This window comes from Sinocyclocheilus anshuiensis, unplaced genomic scaffold (assembly GCF_001515605.1).
Source record: "Sinocyclocheilus anshuiensis isolate Anshui unplaced genomic scaffold, SAMN03320099.WGS_v1.1 scaffold194, whole genome shotgun sequence".
In the NCBI taxonomy this organism is placed as follows: domain Eukaryota; kingdom Metazoa; phylum Chordata; class Actinopteri; order Cypriniformes; family Cyprinidae; genus Sinocyclocheilus; species Sinocyclocheilus anshuiensis.
The window spans coordinates 1,690,154-1,700,964 of record NW_015546074.1 but is presented as its reverse complement, the minus strand read 5'-3'; the positions used below and the strand labels follow the sequence as shown (position 1 = coordinate 1,700,964).

Here is a 10,811-nt window from a genome sequence, read left to right as displayed (position 1 = left end):
ATGTAATATCAAATAACATACTAATTAAAATTATAATCAAGAACTTAACATGTGCTTTAGTATGTTAGTTACCACATTAAAGGAAGTGTACTTCTGTAAACACAACACAAGACTTTAAAGTAAAACATTTAAGCTGACATTATTTCAAAGTGCCCTTTTTAAGTGTACTAAAGAAACATATGAAAGGGCACTTGCGTGGCTTTTTATTTCATAAATATTATATTACCTACAAGTAAAATGGTTTAAATATACTTTTTGAAGCATACTACAAGTGTACATGTATTACAATTAAGCATTCTTTTTCACAAGGGATGTTGTGTGTATATATATATATTTTTTTCTTTTTCTTTTTTTTTCTGATAATGTTCTGTTTCTGATATGCTTTAGCACACACAAAAAAAATGGAGATTCATGTCAGAAGTAATTTCCTACTTTTGTATCTTAAGGCGACATCAACATGTTCAATCTTGAGGACAAGAGAATATGATACCGGTACTCTCAGGAAAATTGTAAACAGAGACACATGTAAGTGTTTGGGATGGACTGATAACGCAGGCCATTAAGTAAGAATTCTATTTGTTTCCTTTAGAAAAGTGCTGTATAGTTATTTCTCATGGCTCCAGGCTACTTCTCAAATATTCATAATGCATAATGCATACTGATGGACAGCAACAATCAACATCCCAGGCAACTCAAATATATGCACTCTACACACACACACACACACACATGTTGTGTTTCCATGTTCACACACACACACACACACACACACACACACACAGACAGCCACAAGAGATGCACCCAAACATTTTCTAATTTCAGACTTCGAGTTGTTTTAATTTGCCTTAATGGATGATAATACAGTCTGCATGCTGTCTATAGACAGTTATAGAAAGCATGTGAGTTAGATGTAGTTCATTTTATTTTGGACCGCAGTTCAACCACAGTTATTTCTGAAGATCTCCTTTTACATAACAGAGTTAGCACAAGTCCACTAAATCAGTTTGGACGTAAATCTTTGTAAAGTTGAGGGAAACACTTTCATGTCCCTTACACACTCTTAAAAATGATGGTTCCATCGAGAACCAAAAGCAATTTACAGCTTGATATCACAGCAGAAAAACAAATAATCTATTTTCCAAAAACAAACAACCAAACTACAATAGACAGACAGACAGAGAGACCGACCGACTGATAGATAGATTAGATCGGTGTTTCCCAACCTTTTTTTAGTCGCGGCACCCTTAGGAAATTTTAACAAACTTGTGGCACCCTACAAAATTAATTTTGTCACAATATTTGAATTTCTAACTTCAATGTGATAATTTGAAAGTATAGATATTCGGTACAACAGGGAAGAACTGCAGAATATAATATCATACAGATATTCTTAATATTATTTAAAAAATTTGTCCATCAATGGTGGCAGCAGGGAAGAACTGCAGAATATAATGTCATACAGATATTTTTAATATTATTTAAAAAATTTGTCCATCAATGGTGGCAATCAGTAGGCTAATTACTAACGAAGAGACAAATTTATATGACAGATTTTAATGTAGGCTTTTATACATAAATTACCGTTATAACTAGCTACAGCAATTTAAAAATATTAAAAAAGGATTTTTTACACGGCACCCCTGCTCTCGACAGACGGCACCCCGGTTGGGAAACACTGGATTAGATTATTTAAATAATCTTTTGACCTTTATAATAAACTAATTATGTTTTACATTCACTTGAATTTTAAACAATATATTGAAAATTATTGTGAATGCATATTATAAAAAATATACTATTAGATATTTTTTTATTTCCATAAGACATTTTTGAAAATCAGATGATCATCATTTTTATTTTTGTGCTAACTAAATTTTATATTATTTCAGTTTATTTTTAATAATATATCGGATGACGCAACAACATTATATAAAATCTAAATTAAAACTTAAATATTTTAATGTTTCTTTAGTAAATAAATACACATTATTCTTACCCCATCTATGCGTTGGTCGGTTTGTCAACAACTTCTGTGTTATGCAGATCATTCACACGTTGAATAAGTGAGGAGCAACGAATCCGTGAGATGCTCCTCCTATTTTATTTTTATTTTTTTCTCACGGCAACTTTATCAACCCCGGGAGGAAAGTCTATTAGTTTTACCAATCTACCTTCACAGCGAGCGGGGGCAATGAAGAGAGTCGGCGCGTTTCTTACAGTTTGGTTTGTTTTCAAGCGGAATTAACTCTAATCGAAAAAGTGAAACCGGTGGTTGGCCAGAACAGAACTGAGCAAACTAATAACTAAACTAACATCTGCTTATGAAATAAACGAGAGAACTCTACTGAAGAAACGGAATCACGAAGACCAAGCATATCGCCTTCGCTTTAAATAGCTATGTTTGGAGTGACTGAAATAACCCATCTATGCTGGTTAGTGAGTGCTGTGTTTGGGAGGAATGGCCGCGCGCAGCAGTGATGGACAATCCGTGGACAGGTGCGTACTTACTTGTGATTCAATATTGATGCTTTATTGCCATGACAGCTTAGTTATTGTGAAATAATTGCAGTGTGATTCAGTTGTCCAGCAAAGGAACATCTGTAAATAAATCTGTGATAAATGATACATAAATCATGACAAACGCGTAATAAATTAAAATCATACAAATATTGCACACATTTGTCTCTAAAACTTCTAGTTGTAGATTAGGCTATAAAAGTCTGAGACCACACGTGAAAATGCTTAAGTTCTCATTTTAAACAACAAATAAAAGCATGGCATTATCAGTTTGAGTGAAAAGTTCAATTGAAAAATGTACATGATTATCAGAAGTCCTTTTTTTTGCTTTAATGACTTCAGCTTTAACTCCACAAGTTTGCATAAAACCTGATGATCATGTTCTTCAGCCTGATTTGAGGATGGTCCAAAGAGCATCTAATGCTTCAATTTAAACAAGTACATCTGTCTTTACGAAGGCGTTCACTTTGCCAAACTTGCTTATTTTTTTGTTTATTAATGACCTAGAAATGGTACAAAATCCAAATATTTGTTTACTTCAAGGTCTGAATGAAAAAGAAAATCCTTTAAAATCCCACGTTCTCCTCACTGTACATTACATACAAAAATAATGTACTGTAAATAATCACCACACACAATACTAAAAGTGCAATTGTGCAATTGTTACTTCAAGGAGCAGTTTCTACCTGAGGTGACTGTTAAAAATGCAACAGAAAGTGCTGGGGTTTATTTACTCATATAAAATATTTCAATATCCACATTTTTGTCCAAACAAATGCTCTCTAAAATGAGGATACCCTTCTCTGTAAACCCATCTGTCACTAACAGTCAGTAGCAAACTAAATAGCTGTGAAACCTACAGGATATTTAAAACAGTTGACAACATACGCTGCCCCAATTTCCTGTTTTAATATGAATTACACAGGAAAAGAAAACAGCGCTCATTGGGCACTTTATGGGGTCATTAAGCAACTATGGGTGAGTCTGTGATAGACATATTGATTCTGAAGAAATGCTTTCTATTTTTACAGATCCTCAAAGAAAAGGAACTGCAAGTCTTTCACGATAGACAAAGTCACTGTTGCCCGATCCCTGTGCCTGGGCTCAGGGTTCAAGGGCAAGGCCGTATGAACATGCTTTCAAACAAGTCATGCGAGAACATCACCAATATCGATGTGAACGGGAATCCGGTGATGAGCGCTGTGATGTTCATCGCTGGGGTGGTTGGCAACCTGATGGCTTTGGCTATCCTGGGAGCCCACCAGAAGGAGCGTCGCACCAAGTCCTCAGTCTTCTGCATTCTCGTGACAGGCCTGGCTTTGACAGACCTGCTGGGAACATGTTTACTCAGTCCACCGGTTTTCACTTGCTATGCCCAAAGAAAATCCTTGGTGGGTCTTACGGGAGATTGGTGGCTGTGTGGACTCTTCGCCTTCGCCATGACGTTCTTTGGCCTGGCCTCTATGCTCATACTGTGTGCCATGGCGGTGGAGCGGTGCCTTGCCATCAGTCACCCATATTTCTACTCCAAACACGTGCGGCGCAGCTTCGCTAAGATCGTCCTCTTCCTCATCTATCTCTTTACCTTCATGTTCTGCTTGCTGCCATTCTTTGGATACGGGCGGCATAAGCAGTACTGCCCGGGCACATGGTGCTTCATCAAGATGGAGGCAGAAGGAGAGAGTGAGGATGAGGAGAGGAGAACGCTGACCTTCTCACTGTCCTACGCTGTGCTCATGGCGCTGCTCATCTCTGTTGTGTTCTTGTGCAACGGTTCGGTCATCGTCAGCCTATGCCGCATGCACCGGAGCCAGCTGACACGTCGGGGTTCGGTGATGTCGGCTGGACGTAAGAGGAGGCTGAGCACCTGGTTTGGACAGGGAGAAGAGGAAATGGACCACTTACTGCTGCTGGCCTGCATGACCTTCATCTTCGTCATTTGCTCCTTGCCACTGACTGTGAGTATGGGACATTTTCTACTGTTTTATATCACTCTGAAATGTTCTAGTTCAAAGCTAAATCTTTTACTTCTCCAGATACTGATTTTACAACAGTTAGGTTCTGGTCCTCTTAATTGTATTGGTCGAGTGCTTTCCAAGGGCGCGGATCTTTAATATAACAATCCAGAATATGTGAGTGGTACGAGTTCTCATTTTCTCTAGAGTGAGTAAACCAACAGTGTTAGTTTAGGAAATCTTTCTGTCCTGTGAGGCTTTACAGTGCTCATAGTCCAAAAGTTGGCAATATTGTGCCATTTAACTTTTATGTCAGAAACCACACAAGAGCATTATGGTCAATGCTAATTTAAGTTCCTTTTTCTTGATGTCAAACAACATCTGGTTGGTGAAAAAAAGGGTAGAAACTGAGCTTTTCGAAACTTTGAATCAACTGAACCATTTGATCACCAAATGATTCAATTGTTTCGAATCACTTAAAATTCCTGCTGGTTAAAACGGTATAAATGCAACAAAAACTCAACCCAAACATGTATAATTAATTATACCTTTTACAAACTGACTGCAAATGCTTTATACATTAATCTATTATACTACAAGTATTAAAATTCATTAATTAAAATAAAAAATGAACCTTAATTTAAAAACGGACACAATTTTTGGTTAAAAACCATTAACACTCTTTCATCGGTTTATCAGATCAATGCCAATCTAGTGGCGAACCTGAATGTTTTGAAACCATGTCTGAATGTCTGAATGTTTTGAAACCATCAACGGTCGAAACTGACATGCCAAAGCCTCTTTTGCTGAAACCATGTGACTTGACGATTCTGAAACAAACTCTGAACCACGAGTTTAAAACAAAAGACTCGTAAATGTTTTGAAGCTTCATGAAGCATTGTTTCGAAAGCACCCATCACTACATAAGGCATTCATTTACGAGGACAGATGGCGAGGTAGAATAAGCAATAGTTATAATTCCTGTGTCAAATTCCAACACAAACCCAAGATTTATGAACAACTGTTACCATGCGCAAACTCTGTTCATGATGTCACCGCATTCTAACACACATCATGGAAAATGTCATTTTCTTTTGTTAACTATTGTTTTTTTTTTGTTAGCTTTTGTCTTCAAAAACAATTTTCATTGAGTCACTTTGCTGATGGCTTTTACAGTAGTTGGTGCTGCTGTCCTGCCACTGCATTTAAGTCAACCAGATGCAAACTGCATTGCTGGTTATTGTATTATTACGTCGCTGCTCATTTGCATAAAATTGAACTTTGGTCAACTTTCGTCACATCACCAACAGTCCATGTCACATGTGGCGCTGAAAATCAGTGCCTAATTAAAATTATGATGTACGGTGTCTTTGTTGCTGCAAATCCCTGTCCAAGTGAATGCGCTTTCCCAGCCCTTGTCATAATTTTAAATGGATGCGGTAGATTGGAAATAGCCATGCTTGAACTGTAATTGCTTGTAAAACAAATGATTCTGCTTTAAAAGGTCATGCAGATTATCTTTGCAATTTGGTGGCAAATTATTCACAGTTGTTTAGTCTAAGCTCTCAGAGTTCAAGATCTCCATAAGAAACAAACTTTTGCCTTTAAATTGCCTCATGCTAACACATACTGTACTAATCATTTATTTTACATAATTTACTAAACAAGAAGTCTGCATTTTACAAATCAGCCAGCTGCAGTGACACATAGCACATATTTACATTCTTTAACCCATTCATTGAGCTGTAGGTGAGGTTTGGTTGTAGTCTTTGAGTTGCCTGTAGCAATCACTGGGCGTGCACATGCTGGGGGGAGTTGGGACATGTATTACATAACAAAGGCTATTATTTTTGGATTGTATTCCCAAATACCAGTTGATGTGTTATTTTACGAGTTGTTGGTGTTGGCTTTTAACTTGGATGCATGTTACAAACTTCAAGGCTGGATTAGACTAACCCTGCTTTTTTCTCTATACCAGTTTAAAATAGATTGGCAGTGTTTTCTAAGTAGACAAGTTCAGTTCTCAGATTAGGTTTTTTCAGTTTTTGCACATAGTAAAATAACTTAAAATGTTTCTACAATACATGGAAAAGCTGTGGATCTAAATCGTTTTAAGTATAATATCTTAATTATTAGTATTTTAATAAGTGATGCTTGCTCATATTTGCATTAGGATTTACAAAGATTTTGTTAGAAACTCTCTAATGAAAGTTAAAACTAAGGATGTCAAATGGTGATCAGAGAATATTTTTTTAAATGTGTGTTTATTTCATAATTAATCACACTATGGGCCAGATTTACTAACAGATTGTCATCGCAAACCCTTTTGGCATTAAACAAACTACTGTCAGGATTTACTAAAGACACATGATTAAAAATTTGCAATGAAAAGGCATGAACAGAGCAGAGCATGTAAGCGAAGCGGAGCGTCTTAAACCGCATAAACACATTTCATTACACCAAATACACAAAATAATGTTCTTTTTAGCAGCATCATATGACCCCTTTAACCCACTTTGCACTTGACATGACTGCAATAGTTGCTAATTTGCGCTGCTCTTGGTAGATTGCATTAGTCAGTATGGATGTGATCTGGCAGTATTCGCATTCTTTAATTTGCACATTGTCAGTAAATTACCCACAGAATTTTCCTCTCGTTGGAGCTTCTATGGGATTACGGTCTCACGCTAATTTGCCTTGTTTAGTAAATCTGGCCCTAATGCATTACATTGACAGTCCACTTTGAGCACTCTCTCTCACTTGTATTTTGCATATTTGTCGTGGCCTCCCAGCCGTTTTGTACACTTCAGTATACAGTTTCTGCAATATATTGAAAGATGACAGATGACACTAATGGTATTCTCTTTGTCTCATGGGATGCTCTGTTTGTCGCCTGGAAATAAACACTAGATACTTTATCCAAAGCAAATAGTTTACACAACCAAACCATTGTGGGGGTTTTTTCCATACACACAGACTCAGAATCACATGTATTTGCACCCACCCAGATGTCATATATAACCTTTGTAACATTAAACTGCAAAGAACATCTCCATTCAGAACAAGCACAGGGTACAGCTGGACATTTCCTGTGAGAGAGGCTGCATGCAGAAGGAGATATAAGAGGAAGGAAATGTGTCCCAATATCGGACAAGAACTGGTTCATGTATTTTGCTGATTTAGTAGAGGACAAGTGCCAATGTATATGGGTGTATATGAGTCTCTGACCACAAGGAATATTATATATTATAACATTTAAAAACGCATACATGGGAGATTTTCAACTGCAGACATTTAGGCTATATTTTAGGGGTCGATTTTCATTCAAACTAAAAGATTTCAACTTTTTTTTCTAATTGCTAGATGAAGCTGCCTTGATATATATATATATATATATATTTTTACAAGCTTTCGTCTTTTTTTTTTTTTGCTGTTTTTTTTCTAGGCCCTAACTAGAATTATGGAATTATGGAAATAATTAAAAAATGAATTTTTACATTTTTAAAAGTTGATAATCTGTAATGAGAAAACATTTAAGTATTTACTGAGTTTTTTTCCATCCAAAAACTAACATTTTTGTCGCTATATATATGAGCAATATCACACGAGCAGCAGTGCGATATGGCTGTATATCAGCATGGCTGTGATTCGGCCATAGATAATTACAAGGTGCCGATATATAGCCATATCGCACACCTACAAGTGTGATATTGCGTTTATACAACAGTTCAATGGCACAAGTGTGTAAATAAACAAGAGACAACAACGGTCTTTAAAAACCCTCTTTTGTGCAAATTACTTCCTTCCGCCACGGATTCAAATCTCAAGTTGACAGTTTAATAGCTGAGCTCAAGCCTCAGCTACTAATTCGAAAACGTCACTTTAGAACTATTAACGAAGGACCATTGAGTTGCTTCATTGAAAGCTTACTGTATTAAAAGCTCACTGTATTATGTAGAGTATTATGAGAGAGAGATGGACCGAGCGAGTATGATTACCTGCATCTGACACAGCATTCATTCTTCAGCTCAATCTCATATTTAAAACATTAGTTTGACTGTCCGCTGAGGAAAGCGATATCTTTGTCGTACTCTCTTTGTCGTAATCTGTTAAGGGTGATTTCTGATGACAGCGCTGCTCAGTGCATTTGTTGGCTGCATCTTACAAGGTGTTGTTGAAAGTAAATATAACTTCCTTGTTTACAACCCTATTTCAGTCTCTTTTAATATAAAAGTCTTTACTCAGACTCACTCAGAAAAACAGTCTCTTGTCGCCATCTATAAAATTAACCATGGTTTTATTGTAGTAAAAGTGTAGTAACCATGTTTTTTTGCTGTATTGATTACCATTTGTATAACCACAGTTTTACTACAAATACAAGTACAAATACTACAAATAGTTAAACTATGGTTGGTGTAGCAAAACCATGGTAAATTTGTGGTTACCATGGTTTAACTATAGTAACCATGTTTTTTTGGTTGTATTTGTGGTAAAACCATGGTTAATTTTCGTAAGGGTAATGGTGGAATAATGTAATGCAGTGTAGGGTAGACTGGGTACAGTTGGTACAATTTTTGCTTTTTCCGTTACCACACCAAAACTAGGGACTGAAAAGTAATGATTTTTCAAATGACATTTCCTTTACTTGTCTACTAAAATATTAATAATTATTAACATCCATAAGTAGGTCATATTTTCCACAATTAGCTCATAAACACAAGAAGCTTTTTTGTTCCAACTGTACACATGTCGGGTACAGTTGGAACAGTACCAGAGTACAGTTGAGACACCCATCCGTTATGCTGTAAAACTGCCTAACCAAGTCATTGCAAATGTAAAATACCTTTAAAAATGAGAATTCAACAGTTTTTATTTCCATTCAGTATTTTATTTGATTATTTGTTTAGTTAAAAGTAGTTCATTTGTAAAACATTGTACAGTAATGGCAAACCGTGATACAATATTTAATTTCAGTTCAACATTTTAATAGTAACAGTTGAAAAGTTGAGTAACAGTAAAACCATTGAACAATTGCAAACAGCAATAATAAAACAGATCAAATGCAAACAATAGCCTAATAAACCATAAAAACAAAACAAAGGTCATTCAGTCACCTATGCACTCACTCAGTCACCTACAGTGGTGGCAAATGTAGTTTTGGCCTCTGTATCTGCAGATCTAACCACCTAGAAAGGGTGTATCAAGTGAACCCATTTACCACCTTGCATATTTTACAACATGTCCTAATATCCTTTTGTCCTTCATGTTAGAAAATATGTCAATAAGAAGTAGACAGTTTAAATATCACAAACATCAAATGTTGTTTTAATTTGCTTTTTACATTGTCAGAATGTGACTATTAACTTGTGATCTTACATCGTGCAACTAAACTGCATGTGCCACAATAGGATTCTAGTGCGGGTAGGCTACATTTGATACATTGTGTCTCAACTGTACCCCGCTGACCACCTCGAACATTTCTCTAGATTTTACGATGACCTTGCTTGACACAAAGTCATGCAATATGTCAGTTTTTAGAGCACAGATTAAGGTTTACGAAAATGTAAGTTAACTTTAACAGTCATGTAAGGATAAGAAGCTATTCAGTGTGGAAAGGACGTGGTGAAGTGAAAAACTTACCTTAGAAAAAAAAAATCTCGCCGATATCTTCGGACTGCAGAAGCGCATGTACTTCAAATTTCCCACAGTCGAAGAGGGCACTAATACGCATGTGCGAAGCAAATATCACAGATCAGACTTGTTGCGCACCCAAGTTATTTAAGGTGTTTCAAATGTACCCCTGTACCAACTGTGTGCAGCAAGTGTATGTTAGCTCATGTCCCGCCGGTTCATATGTAGGCTAGGCATCTAACCTCCGAACCAGGCAGCAGATTCTTTCTGAATGAATCTCCTCCCAAATCGTCCCTCCCTAACATTTTCGTCTCGTTTTTATTCATTGACGAAAATGTCAATAGATTTACGTCATAGTTTTTGTCATTCAAAAAGAGTTATAGTTCGTTATCGTCTCGTTGTCGTCGGTTAAAAAAAAACGAATGTCGTTGACGAAAATGATGACGAAAATGATTCGTCAACGAAATTAACACTGCTCTGATATACATCATTAAAGTTATATAAGATATTATGAGACTTTGCCCTCAGCCAAAACTATTTGCTCTGGAACAAATTATACATTAATGAGACCAAAGACTGCCTGTTAGGTTTACCCAAAATAAATTATATCTCATGTTTAACCACTATAGAGACATCAGAGCCAGTGGCGAATGTCAGAAGGACTAGCCAAGGTGAGACTGCTCTCAGCGGATACATGAGCACGGAGAG

At 36.5% G+C, this 10,811-nt stretch overlaps 1 pseudogene; it reads left to right on the top strand.

The window, feature by feature from the left end:
- The first annotated feature begins 2,188 nt into the window (after positions 1-2,188).
- The window catches only part of LOC107699810 (prostacyclin receptor-like), a 48,866-nt pseudogene continuing 40,243 nt past the window's right edge, over positions 2,189-10,811 (top strand).